At 36.8% G+C, this 12,858-nt stretch overlaps 1 non-coding gene across 1 annotated transcript; it reads left to right on the top strand.

Moving 5' to 3' along the window:
• Positions 1-11,261: 11,261 nt before the first annotated feature.
• Positions 11,262-11,334, top strand: trnaw-cca (transfer RNA tryptophan (anticodon CCA)). The gene has a single exon. It is a non-coding gene; the product is annotated as a tRNA-Trp (tRNA).
• The last annotated feature ends 1,524 nt before the right edge of the window (positions 11,335-12,858 follow it).

The following is a 12,858-nucleotide window of genomic DNA, read 5'->3' as shown; positions in this document are numbered from 1 at the left end:
CCTCCTGATGTGGAATTGGGAGTCTACCGGTTCTGTGGACCTACCCAAACGCCTCAATTCATCCCTCATCTCTATCAGGAGGCCCAATACCCACTTCTGAAACTCCTGAAATTATTTACATTTTATATCAGCATTTAAAAGGAATTAGGTTAGGATTTTCTTACACTATTGTCACATTAGCATAACTGTAGTGTTACTAATTTGCTACATGCAATTTATAATCTTAAAAAGTAAAAATTCCCACATCTGTAGTTCATTTTAACTGTACTTCCTTCTGAAGGAGGATATCTCTCTTTTCTTCTGGTCTGGACGTGGTCTTCTGGCTGGGAGACTCTGAAAAGAATTCAGTTATGGAAAACATTTACTTTATCACACAACTTAATATTTCAATTTAGTCATTTAGTTTGTTATTGAACTAGGATTCTAGAAACAATGTCAATTAAACTCCAGTGGCGTATTTATTAAAAACATAGCTTCAATTTTGAATATGTTTGTGTCGTTTGTAGCATTGTGGTAAAACACAACATATTTTTATATTGTATACGAGCCTACACATAATTAAAATACATTCTGTGTAAAACTATAATATGGGTAGTTTTATTTATTACTTTATACAATAAAAAAGACATACTTTTTGACAGTCTTCCAGGATCATTTCTGCCATCTGGCCAATCCTGGTTTGAAACTAGAAATTAAAAAGATTATCAATAATCTCATACCTATCAAATGTATCAATTGCAGAGGGATCACAAACTATTCTTAAATTTACTAATTTAACTAATATGATACAAGTAATGTACTATTGTTCATGTCTACAAAGCCTTGTGTTAAAACATGTATAAAGCCTTATTTCCTCACCTGATCGATATGAGGGAGAAGGCGAGGGTGAGTGGGAAGCTGAGGAGGCATGAGGCTGAGGAAGCTGAGGTGACTCTGGGGTTTGGTTGAAGACTTTGGTCTTATAACTTGCTTAGGGCTTTCAACTTTGCGTGGTGAGGTCCCAGTTTGGACTACCTGGGCTGTTAATATAATATTGCAGATTAATTTAATATTTAAGTATAGACGTAAAATGTTCACCAGTCCAATAATCTTTGAATATAATTTGCTTATGGTAGACAGTTCTCCAGACTTAGGAAAGTACAGTGACATAACCTCAGACGTAATAAAAAAAAAATAACTTGTGAATTTCATCTCAATTTCATAGAGTAATTAGATGTAGGCAAAAAATGTAGTAATAACTTCAGGAATGTTGAAGCCAGATGGGAGACGCACTACTTTTCTGTGCAATTCTTTTACAGAGAGGAATTTCTCCCTTGCATGCATCTCCAGACTATTAACATATACAATATTAAGCAGTTTTGACTCACATGGTTCAGTGAAGAAGTTACAAGTCTGAGTCTGTCGTACAACATCACATAGAAGACTTCTGTCTGCTCTTTTCTCCTTCACAAATGCAAAGTCCTCATTACCCAACAGGAAACAACAGTCTTTTTGTCTTGACGAAATCTACATCCGTGAACCAGATGATTCACAGTTGCTCTGAACTCTTTCCTTCTCCTTCATTCTCTTTACTACTTGAGCTATAGGGTTATGACTGTTCCGCACTAGTTTCTTCAAGGACTGTAAAAAGTTTTCAAATGGGAATGCAGATAATTAAATTGTACCACATCCTGATGTAGATGTCTCAAACTGTGCACATTGTATACAACAAATGTTGGTCCATACAAATGCTGAGCATTGTCAACAAAGGTATCAAGCAGTTTTTGGGCATAGTTGAGATAGGCATTTCTCTTTCTTTCGTCCGAGTCTAACATAATCGAAAGAGCAACTGAGCATCAGAAAATGGGTGTATAGTTACTTTGATACAACATTATGAAGCACAATGGGTCCTGTATACAAAAGGAACTTGCAGAACTCTGTAGCCTTCCATCTGTCAAGCTCTGAGAGGGATCTTGGCTGTCTAGCAAATTCCCCAGGCATCTTTCCGCTAAGAATCTCCAAGTTATCAGAAATTTCTTTCCTCTTCCTGACAGACAGTCGACATTTAGCTGGTCCTTGCTTTAAGAAAATAAGAATTCTTTTGCCAACACCAAGACAAGCTAGATGCAGTAGTCAAGGGAGAATTGGCTTATGCACCCAATTCCAGCAGCAGCTAAGGGAGAAAGTCTTTGTTGGTGTTCCTTGTACTCAAAGTTCTTGAATTGTTCATCTGTACGATCATTACATGCCTCTTCCCCTGTGAAAGCAACTCTTCCCTCCCAGCTCCCTTTAATTTTGCATATTTCGCAACCAAAGTAGGAATTGTGTCCTTTGCAGCATTTCAGATATGAGCGTGCAGGGGCATCACATATAAAAGCCTTCACAGTAACATTAAATACTCTATCTTCAAAGTGAATGCCATTATTGGTGAGTAGCTTTAACTCCTCTAAAAAGTCACTCACATAATCATCAACTGATTCAGGCTTGGACCCCCCACAAAATAATGCTACAATGAAAGGCTGGAATTGGTGAAAAGAGCAGAAAACAGGCCAAAATTACACAGATGTAGATTTGAAGAGAGGAACTCCATCAACATTGATACACAGGTCTCCAGAATGCATGCCTTCTTGGAATGTTTTAGAAGAAGATATGTTTTTCAGGATTCCTTTCTTTAATCCAAAGTAAATGTACTGACCACCGCATTTATCACTGATTTGCACTTTATTAGGTGTTTGTAGGAGAGTCCTGCAATCCTTTGGAAGCTTGTGCCCCTGATGTCTCAATATCTCCAATAAATCATTTAAACACTGTCTTTTACAACCATGCTTTGCAGACCAAGCTACAAGTTCGGTAGATTTGGCCTTGCTGGGTCAGTCTGTGCCTGATCTACAAGGTCAGTAGATTCAGGACTGGGGTCAGTTACATCAGATTCATCAGAGTAAGAAATTTCAACCTTTTTCAAGATTTCTTCTTCAGAAGTAATAACTTCTTCAGTGTACCCATAGTCATTTGAATCCTGATGTGTAATATCATCACTGACACAAGCACCCATATCACCAGACGATTAGTAAATTATTTTTGCAGTAATTAATTTATTTACACGTGTATAATAAATATAGTAATAAATATAATACATTAATTAATTACTGGGAAAATAATTTACTTCGTACACTGTGCAGAGTGCCGTATACTCCTAGTTGCGGCACACACGATATATACAGTAAAAAGCCTCAGGCACTATGTTAGATGTGTTTTCGACGTTATATATGCGTTTATTAATGTCATCGATTTTACGGTTGCAATTCGACGTTGATTATACGTCGCAGCGACGTATATATATATGTATAGCCGTATTTTCGACGAGAATAAACGTATATTCGACGAATCACTGCCCACTGGGAATGTTCAATTATGCGGATGTTTACGCCAATTTAAAACATGTCATAAATGATAATCGACCGTCTAAAATAAAAATGAAATCAAAACATTTCATTGTCTCTGTGGTTATTATTTAAAAAAGAATGCAAAATATGAATTAAAATCAATACAATATTTTTATTATACATTTGCGGTTATATTGCTCAAGCTTTTTTTAATACGTAACATTCAAGCCATTTTATTACAAACATTTTTAACTACATTGCTCACGGTTTTTAATATACATTTCAAGTCACTCTATACCCCAGATTTAAGGCCATCTGTAATTCCGGGGTGCACCAGACACCAGTCAAGGTGCGATCTTCATCACTGTGCTCGCAGGGGGTGGTCTGTTTTGTTTCAGCACACGTACGACATAGTGTGAAAAACAGTTTTTTGTCAATTTTGGTTGGAAGAACTGGAAAGTACAAACGTCTGGGTGGGTAAACTTTCACCTTCGCTAAACCGAAATACCGTTTTAAATCTCCAATCCTGAGTGGGGTTGAACCACCAGCTCTCTGTTTAATAGCTGCACAGGGACACATTTTCACCATTCATACGTTTGTAGTTAAAGAAAATAAAATACTGGCATTTTCCTGCCAGCCGGCAGTATTTCTTCTGCACTGACGAAGATTAATCAAGAACTTTATTTCATCTTTCGCAGGCTGTAATTTCCAGAAAAGGAAGTGAATACTTGTATTAAGCTAAATCAAGCCGACGGAGGTGCACTGCCGTTGTTTTTCTCCACTTTTAAGTGGAGAAAGTGGATAAGCAAGATTTGTATTTTATCTTTCAGAAGTTGTATGAATTTCTTGAAGTTCAGAAATAGCTTGTTCCAGAAATTAAATGAACACTTGCTTCAAAGTAAATCAAGACATACTGTATGTCTCTCTCGCTCTGTCTGCTCTTATCTGTCCATCTCTCTCATCTTCTCTCTGGCAGTCTGTGTAGAGTATCTGAAGGGGATGTAACACCACTTGGCAAAGAAGAAAAATTCTCAGAGGCAGAATAAAAAATCAATATTCTCCTGGTTCTCCTCTGTGAACTGGGCTCAGGGCTCACTGATCTGGCAGCTGTGGGCTCTGTTCCAGGACAGAATCAAGAAGTTTCTATTAACCCTTTCCAGGACCTCCATCGCTTCAGTATTACTGTCTTTACTGTATGTCAGCCTCCAAACATGTTTTATTAATATTTTATAACACAAGTGAGTGTGGAATTATCTTAGTATTTATGTAATAAACACCAGCAGTGGCACTCTGATCAGTATATTGATTATTAGTAGCCAATTGGTCCGATGGTTGTGTGTTCAATAGTGACCAGTTGACCAGTCTGTAGCTCTGAGCAGTGGGACTCAGATCACACAGAAGATCTGTCTGTGTGTGATTCCACACCAGCCCTGGGATTCAGCTGCTCTCAGAAGTGTCTCACAGACAGTCTTATAAATTTACAATTAGATTAAGGCTTGTAACAGTTATACAGTTAATTTAAATCATCAGACCACCTATAGAAGTGAGAGCTGGGTGGAAATAAAACCAGTATACACATTTTAACCTCCAGGATCAGGAGTCTGATCTTCCTGGCTCTTATACTCTAAAGATTCGTGTAAAAGCGCTCATTTCAGGGACTCGTGCTCGTTCTCTGCTGCTCCACACGGGAACGCTTTGCAACACATTAATCTGCGAAGTAAACTATTTTTTTTTCCTGTTTAATTAATTTCATTCCTTGTTTTGTCGCTCTCCTCCTTCTCCAACTGTTATGATTCGCTTCTCTTCACAGCCTGGTGTGTTTTCATTTAGAGATGTTATATCTGTAAGAAAAGCCACCCCGGGCCCCGGACAGGAGTCTCCTCCAGCGGAGATGCGCTCTGCTCTGTCAGAAAGAGCGCTGTGACGTCACAGACACCAGCCAGAGCGCCGGGATCAGAGAGCGAGACCGCGGGAGGCGCGCTGAGCGCACAGAGGAGAGTTATTATCTACTTATCTATCGAAAACCAATTAATTCAACTGAAGAACCGTAGAATAAATGATTAACTTCACCGATTGGTGAGTACTGATTCTTTTCCCGTTCTTGACCCTGTTTTAAATATCTAGAAAACAGTCAATAAAGACTGTATCAATCAATTACCATAGTGCGTTTAATGTTAATAATGTTCAATCTGAAATTAAACAATGATTATTCATATTATTATTTAGGTAACTGTATCCTAGAGCTTAGAAAATTATATTCCAAGTTGATAAATGTATGTAAGTAACAGTTTAAATGGAAACAATTTTTCCAGTGTTTATAAATCATAAGTATGGTAACCACGGCAACAGGCACCACGTCACTGTGCGCGTCTAGGTGTCTCGCGTTCGTCACAAAGAGCGATGTGACGTCATGGGTAGCAACTAATACTAATACAAGTGTATTCATGTTAATATTAGAGAGTACAACTGGTAGTTCATGTTCACATGTTCATGTGAGTATTAATGATGATAGCAATACTGATAGTTTTAGTTTTAATGTTCATATTCATGTTAATATTAATTATAATTATAGTGTTACTGTTAGAGTATTAACAGTAGTAGTAGTGTTTGTTTTAATGATAGCTTAACTGTTATCATAAGTAGTTTGTGTCAATGTTATTGATATTGTTATATGTATGTCTTAGTGATAGTGTTACTGTTGTAATATGAGGAGTTATTTGTGTTAATGTTAGTTATCGTGTATCTGTAGATACCTGTGTATGTGGTGTCTGTGCATGTGTGTCTGTAAGTGTGTGGTGTTTGTTAGTGTGTAGTTGTATATTTGTAAGTGTATGTGTGGGTATGTAATAATAAGAAATTATTAAGAAAGTAAGAAATTGTTTTATTTCATAAACTGTAAGACTTGAAGAGAGTTCACAGTTCGCAGCCTTTGCTTTGTCTTTTAACTTAAGCGTTCAGGATCCAAGCCCGTGTGCGAACGGTTGTGTTTCTTGAATCTCTTGTAATCATCAAAAGTCGTTGTTTAGTCCTTCAGTTTTTTCTCGAGTTGTCCAATGGATATTTTATTCAATCCATACTTTTCATGTTCTTTTGAATTTTCCTTCACTTATGGAAAAAGTTCAAGGTGTTCTTGTCGCTGTGCTCCACATCTAGACGAGAGCACTTGCAACAGTACAGGACACGCAGTGAGGAGTTCGTGCAGGTTTCAGCTCAGTGTGGAGTGCAGAAGGAGGACTCGCTCGCTGAATGATCTCTCAAGAAATCCCGGGTGAGATTCAACAGGTGATTTCTTCAACAGCCACGACAAGTCTGAAGACTTTCTCTGAATTTCCTGAATATAACGTTAAATTAGTTCAAATAATTTGGTAGTTAACACAACTAAATGCTTTGGAGGTATATTTAAAACAGCAGAGCAAGTTTTCAGGCAGTTCGAGTATGCATGAAATTAATTGTGTAAACCTGGATCTATATAATCAAGAGTTCTCTTGTTCATAATATCTTTTTATATTTGTTAATTGAATATATCAATTGAGTATATCTGTTATATTTTTGAATGGGATGGGACTGTACACTGGTGGTTCCCAGGGGAAAACTGGGTTATTGAGCCATTGGACATTCAGAGATTATATGTTGTGTGGGTGAATGTAACCGTGTGCGAAAGTAAAAAAATCCTCTTAGATGATCAAAGAATAAGTTGGGTGGGTGAATGTAACTGTGCTCTAACAATCCTCTTAGATGAAGCCCTACAGATGCAGCCCCTGAAAGTGTATTCGACTTACCTGTATAGTACTGCTGACACAAATGCTGCATGCTTGGGTTCGTAACACGAGAACATAAATTCAACAGGGAGCTTCTGTAGCTGAAAACACAGATGAAACTGCTTGGTAGAACATCAGACTTTTAATCTGAGGGTCCAGCGTTCAAGTCCCTGTTCGGGCGGTTGTGCTTTCCTTAAATCTATTGTGAATGTCATTATAAATCGTCTTGTATCTTTCACTCTTCTAGCTGTACTGTGGTTATTTTAAATGTTCATCACTTGCATTTTTTTTAGTGTTTCCTTTCACAAACCGAAAATGTTCAAGGCGATCTTGTCACTGCACTCCACGGAGATAATCTAAATGAAATCACAGTAGAGTACAAGACACGCAGTGAGGAGCTCACGCAGTGAATACTCTTGAATACGACAAGAGGAAAGGCACACTACACATCTACAGAACATCGTCCGAGTTTATATTGACATCAGAGATTGGACGCAAAGCAGTTTTTTTTTTTAATGGGAACCTGAATATCTTTGCTAGAAGTATTTCAGAATCACAATCAAATCTAGTACGATTTGCTCAGATCTACAGTCTGCAATTAAAATACGGTTTGTGCCTTTTAAAAAATACGCCGTTCAAAATGTTTCTAAAACTGGAGAGATATGTTTCGGAATGCGTCTTCCTGTAAAAATAAAATATCTACATGTATCTACGCTATACGCAAAGTCTGAAGCCTGCTCCACAGAAGAACTATATTCAGAGGGCAAAACAATTGAATATATCACCAAGTGAGAGGAAGCATCTTAGAAAAAGGAGGTGCAGTCGCTTCTACACATCATAACACCACATAGTCAGACTAAAACTGCTGAAGAACTACTCTCAAGGGTAACCCGGCCGAGCGCTGTAAGGAGCTGGATTAAAGCTCCAGTCTCTTCAGGGGTGTGAGTTGGAATCCCACTGCTGCCCAGTATCTCCTTGTTAAGAATAACGGTTTTGTTGTTGTTGCTTCCATGTGATTTAATCAGTTTCAGTAGAATTAATTTGAACAATCATATAATAATCATATTTGTTTTACTCCTCCTATATTGCAATTTGTGCACAAAGATTTAATTTATTTATTTTAAAAACGTGTTATCCTTGATGTTATCCTTATAAACTGGTGATTGATGGGAAAAGCAAGTGACATGGGAGGTGTGGTGGCCAAATGGTAAGGTGTGGGTCTTGTAAACAGAAGATCACACGTTCGAACCCCCTCTGTGCCTGTTTTGTTTACCAAGACTTTCCTTTATCTAAATCGTCAATTGTCTTGCAATGAAGAAATCTCTGTAATAACAAGAAAAGAACTGTCAGTAGTAGTTAATAATCCTTCGACAAAACAACGGGCACATTCAACACCCCAGCCTCCACTGCTTGTTAGGATGGCTGAGTGGTCTTAGGTGCCAGACTCAAGATCTCAATCATGTGTAATGACAGTTTTATATTATTCACAACACAGATTTCCCTTCATGTTCATTAAGATGTGTAATTTGTATGTTGGTTGTATGAGAAAAGTTTCTTCAAAAGTCCTGTCAATTAACAGTGGAGAGGTAGCCGACGTATGTCTTCATGAAAACTCTCTTTAAGGCGATTACAAGTGTCTTGAGCAAATCTGCAAAATTTTTAAAATAGTTTAGCTCAAGGGAAAATAAACGAATTCTCCCGCCCTCCATTCCAAGATAAAAATCCATGTGTGAATCTTATTTTCCTAGAAGTTAATGATGTTGGTCATTATTGGAAATTACCCGGTGATATCAACTCAGGTACTCAGTTGTTACGTGCTATAATTCGATACATGCAAAGCATTTGTATTCCCACCAAGTCTCAAGAAGGTCAATCCCAGTGGGCCAAAGATGTAGAATAAACGTCTATTAAACACATACCTTAGACGTATAAATGTGGTCCGTAATTAGTCTAGAATGGAATTCTAATATACGTATATTGTTATACACCAATTATACATCTATGATTATATGTCCATTATACATAAATTGTTGGAGTTCTATTATACGGATAACTTTAGAGGACTATAATACATATATGGTTAAAGGTCTATTATACATCAAAGATAGGTTTTATAGGCATCGAAACCAATAAATCAAGCCAATAATTTGGTTTAGAAATTTATTCTGAAAATATACAATCATTCTCTCTTAAAAAATATCTAGCTCAAATTATACATTATATACAATATTGTAATCAATATATGGCTAATCATCAAAAATAAAAAAACACAACTAGTAAACTTCAGCTACAAATTCTAGTAGCATGGCAATATATTTACAAACACAAACTAATTACGTGAACACGCTAATATTTAACTCAAAACCACATTTTGATTCAAATATAAGTTTTAAAATGTACAACTTGTATATTTCCAAGAAATTATTATTACATTGTGAAGTTAAGACGATTTTTACTGTTCACCATTTTCAAAGCCCTGTTCAATTGTCCTAACAGTTAGGATCAGCAACTTATCATTTTCAGTGTCCAGACTTCCAGGCCCACTGCCTTGCATACGCATTCTTAAAATAACGCATTGTGTGCTCCTTTATTTATTTTTCTGTTGCTGTTGGGTGGGACTTCAGCACCTCAGCTAGGAAAAATGTTATAATATTAGTACTCAGATAAATGATGATTAATCTCTTCTTGAATATAATCTAAAAAAAAACCATTAAGGTTTACTAAGCTCAAAGCTTAATCAATGTATTAAGTTTAGCTTGCATCATAGTAATTGAGCAATAAAGCCTGTCCTAATAAAAGGGTACCCAAAGTTTGAAAATACAACATAGAATAAGAGTACCTTTAATTGCTCTAAAAAGATTTGTGTCTCCCAGGCACCTCTTTTGACTTTGATCTTTCTGGTTTGTGCCAGCGAAGTTGAATTCCATCATCAGTTCATTTGTCTTAAGTCTGAAAACCAAATTATGACTGAGCTTAGACATTTCTCAAGCGAGTTTTCACTCAATGTTTATTTACTCCATTATTTAGTATCAAATGTACTACTGTAATCCTTATATTTTAAGAGACAATTTAGCAGTTTTACACCTTGTAAATTCAGTGGTTAACAAGGTATCTTTAAGCTAAATTTTGTGAATATTTTAACTTGATTAAAGTAACAATGTAATGTAAAATAATTTAAAAAATCCATAAGCAATACCTTGACAACACTGTGAACACACTCTCTCTGACATCACTGTTGCCTACTCTCCAAAGTTGGTTTATCTGGAAATAATATTATATTAGAAATAATATTAGAAGCTATTTTTATTACTGGATCTTCACTAATCAACTAATCAGACATACCCATTACACATGTTCACATTTTAACTCCACTTTTCTGCAGTATTTGCTCAGTCCTAGAATACAAAGTGGCCATATTTCAAAGTTCAAAAGTTGTAGTAACTTTTTAGAACATGAAGCTTTTTATAAAACACTTTATTTTGGCATTAAAAGATTAGCAAGATTATACATTATAAACTAAAAATAAGAATGTTTGCCAGAGATGGATCCTATTAATCAGATGTAAGCTGTCATATAATGACCTATCTGTAACCTAGAATACTAGTAGTGAATACACCACAGAGAGAATATAATATCATACCAGTAGGTTTTGATTGTCCATGTTGTCAAGGACTCACTTGTGTGTACAGGACTCTTCCATTGTGCTCAGCTTCTTGAAGTAGAATTGTGAGTTCACCAGTTCTGTACACTTTCCCACATACCTCAGTTCATCTCTGATCTCTATCAGGAGACCCAATACCCGAAACTCTGAAATCATTCACATTTTGTATCAGCATTTGTAAGGAATTAGGTCAGGAGTTTTTAACACTATTGTTATATTAGCATGACTGTAGTGTTGCTAATGTGCTACATGCAATTTATAATCTTAAAAATGTAAAATTCCCACATTTGTAGTTGATTTTGTGTGATCTTCACCTTCACACTATTTTATATGCCATTTATTGCTTATTAACGTACTATTTTTAATCAAAATAATATTAAGACCTGTATGTATTCAAATAGTATTATTATTATTTATACTTACGCATCAAAAGCGGTGTGTCCAAGTGGCCGTAAAAGGTGATGGTCATCCTGTCACCGTAGCTTAGTTGGCGCAACGGTAGCGCGTCTGACTCCAGATCAGAAGGCTGCGTGTTCAAATCACGTCGAGGTCAGCTGTTACCTTTTCAGGTTCTGCTGGTCCTGAACACGGAATTCACACCATGCAGTTGAGTTCTATCTGTACACCACATAGATAATCTAAACAAAATAGAGCAGTACAGGACACGCAGTGTGGAGCTCACACAGGCTTACAGTCTCCAGCATTGGAGTGGAGGGGAAAAAAAGAACTTTGTTTTTTTTTAAGAGAAAAGGCACAGTTCACATCTGCTTAACATCACGTCCAACTTTAGAGACAGCTACTGATAATGGAATCCCGGAAGTTTCAGATAACTTTCTTTAATACATGTTCAAGCAAACCTGAAAGTTAATGAGTTTCCGGACACTTTTGTTTTATTAAAAAGTGTCTGAAGCCTGAAAATGTAATTTGAAAAAAAAAAACCGCTATTGGACATTAGCAGGTGCTTTTTGTAACGATTTGCAATTTCATGCTGGAAAACAAAGGAAACAGACCCAACGTTTGCTTTCAGGTGCGGTTCATTACATAATATACATCTATTACTGAGGAGCTTGAATAAAATTTACACGAGCCAGGTAGAAGTCGAACCTATAATCTTATGATCCGAAATCAGACGCGTTGTTTATTAAACCGCTGGCATTTCACATGACCTGAATTCCCCCATAGTGTGCTCAGCGCCGCTACTAGTAATGCACCGCTCCGTCCAAAATTTCAAAGTGAGAAACATGTGTTTTCTGATTTTTTATGAGTTTTAAAATATAATCTCTTTAAATGAGACAAGGGGTTTATGTTTCGCACTGAAATTCCGATTGACTGAGAATTCAAAGAATTCAAAGAAAGACTATTTTCTTCCACAACACCGTATAATTATCACATCCACCAGACTCTCCAACCCCTCCAGACCTTGCTGGTTGAGCAATTGCTCCGATAAATTAGGTCACGTATCATATTAAATCATTTCTTCTCAACACAACATTTCCTGGTGCACGTTTTCTCTATGAAAAAAAGACATTTTTCCCTTGCACGATTTCTCGTTTTTTATCAAAGTGTACAGAAATAAAAAAGAAGAAATAGTGTCGCAAAAGAACTCTGTCACCCTTGGGAGATGTCAAACGCATTTGACATGAAAATGCCGGATAAAAGCCAGTTCTCTTCGTTTCTCAGTGTCGGGGCTGCTATGTAAAAGAGGCAATTTGCTCTGAGCGCAGGTTCAGCGCTTACTGAACGCAGATGTCTCAGAGCGGTGTGTCCAAGTGGCTGTAAAAGGTGATGGCTGACCTGTCACAGTAGCTTAGTTGGTTAAAGCGCTTCTTTATTAAACAAAAGAACTGAGATTCAAATCCCAACCGTGTCTTTCTTCCTATCTTGTAGTACAGAACGTACCATTTTGGGCAATCACAAAGGGCTTGATTTCGTTAAATGCATGTGTTCATTTCCTTTCTGGAAAACTTGTTTTTGATGAAATTCACACAGCTTGCGAAAAATGAAATTCAATTCTTGCTTATCAGTGCAGAAGAAAAAACCGAAAAACTTGTAATTCGAGAGACGAATATGCCAGTCA

Source organism: Lepisosteus platostomus, chromosome 5 (genome assembly GCF_059453375.1).
Source record: "Lepisosteus platostomus isolate fLepPlt1 chromosome 5, fLepPlt1.hap1, whole genome shotgun sequence".
Taxonomy (NCBI): domain Eukaryota; kingdom Metazoa; phylum Chordata; class Actinopteri; order Semionotiformes; family Lepisosteidae; genus Lepisosteus; species Lepisosteus platostomus.
Note: the sequence above shows the minus strand (reverse complement) of the source record. Positions and strands in the feature narration are given on the sequence as shown.